The sequence below is a fragment of the Arachis ipaensis genome, chromosome B1, assembly GCF_059453495.1.
Source record: "Arachis ipaensis isolate K30076 ecotype BB chromosome B1, ASM5945349v1, whole genome shotgun sequence".
Lineage (NCBI taxonomy): Eukaryota > Viridiplantae > Streptophyta > Magnoliopsida > Fabales > Fabaceae > Arachis > Arachis ipaensis.
In genome coordinates this window covers 117,717,871-117,719,815 of record NC_142436.1, presented here as the reverse complement: position 1 = coordinate 117,719,815, position 1,945 = coordinate 117,717,871, and positions in this window count along the sequence as shown.

The following is a 1,945-nucleotide window of genomic DNA, read 5'->3' as shown; positions in this document are numbered from 1 at the left end:
GGAGTGGAATTGGGTTGAAGATGGATCCGGATGGTTGCTCTTGGACTTGGGAAGAAATCCGTTTGCAATTTGGACTTTGGAGCCTTTAAGTTTGAGTCAAAGTTTGAGGCAAACTTTAACTCAAAATTTGGGTTGATGAAATTATGCAGAACAGTATTTTGCTGTCATTAGCGTTTGAGTCCAAGTTTGAGGCCCAACTTGGACGCAAACGTTGACGCTTGTTGCACATCAAGTCTTGGGGTGCTACTTTGTCCTCTTGTCAATGTTGCCAATTTCATGCTCACTATAGACTATTATATATGGTTAGAAAGCTCTGAATGTCAGCTTTCTAACCCAATTGGAATCATCTCAATTGGACATCTACAACTCAAGTTATGCTCCTTTTAAGAGGACATGGTCGCTGGCTTTGGTGTGCAACATTTGAGGCAACGTTTGCCTCAAACGTGGTCGAAAACGCCAGATTCTGGAGACTCAAACGCATTGTCCACCCAATACTATTATATATTGTTGGAAAGCCCTGAATGTCTACTTTCCAATGACGTTGAAAGCACATCATTTGGAGCTCCACAGCTCGAGTTATTCTCCGTCGAAGGTGCAGAGGTCAGTTGGCCTCACTGCAGGTTGCCACTATGTTCGTTTATGCACATTTCGGGGCAGTTTTCTCCCTCAATTTTAGTGTTCACCATGCAGTGCCATATATGCTTGGAAAGCTCTCGATTCTTACTTTCCATTTCTTTTTGAATCACCTCATTTGGAGCTCTGTAGCTCAAGTTATTTATGTTGGAAGTATACCCCTTCAGGCTGTGAGGAGCAACGTTTGACCTCAAGTTTGAGACAAACGTTGGCGCAAGCTTTTTGCTTCCCTGGGTGAGATTTTTGCAAGCCAACGTTTGACCTCAAGTTTGAGGCAAATGTTGGCGCAAGCTTTTGGCTTTCCTGGGTGATGTTTTGCGTCTCCTCACGTTTGAGCTTAAGTTTGAGGCAAACTTTAGCTCAAATGTGAGTCCTCCTTCTTGCCCTTGCCATCTTCTTTTCTTCAACTTTCTTCAAAGCTTTTTCACCTATCATCAATCAATCAAAAGCATCAAAGCTATGCTATAATCATGAGAGTTCTTCTTCTTCTTGAAATTCAAGTGATTATGGTACAAAAACTCATGAAAATGCATCAATTTATCCATGGTTGATTGAATCTAAAGAAAACATGAAATCCTACCCAAATGGCTTACTTATGGCTTACTTATGGCTCAAACCAATTGAAAGTAAATTCAAATCACAGCAGCTCAAATGTAAAGTGTGGATGAACAAAGGTGCAGGAAAATAAATTGAGAGCATTAGAAATAGAAAGTAAAAATTGCAGAGAAGGAAATTGTAGCAGAAAAGTAAACCAGCAAGAAAACTCAATTCAATTGTGAAATCTAAAAAGACAAGTGAAGATCTCAGGGGATCAATGAGACTAGAAAACAAGTCTAGATCTCAATCCCTTCCTTGATCCAACAAGAACAATTGCAAAATGAAAATGGAAAAGTAAATTGCAGAAGAAGAACAAGAGAAGTTGCAGATAGAGAATGAAAACAGAATTCCTTCCACTCTCAATCCAAGATTTAAAACAAAAATGAAAATTAAAGAGAGAGTTCTCTAATCCTACTACTCCCCAGTGGAGCTAGCCTCCAATGCTCTCTAATGGGGCTCTCCTCTGTGCACTTCTCCATTTCACTTGGGTGTGAATTCTCTTGAATGACTTCCTCACTTTTTTGTTCCTCCACTCCTTTCTTTGCACTCAACATTTGACTTAATAGTTCTTTTATGGAGGAGGTTTGTTGTTCTTCCCAAGATTTCTTCATCTCCTCTTCATATTTTTCGATCACAGATTCAAGGGAAGTTTGTGAGGGTTGTGAATGTTCATGTTCCTTTGTCACCTCAAGTGCAGTTTCATTTTCAACCACCT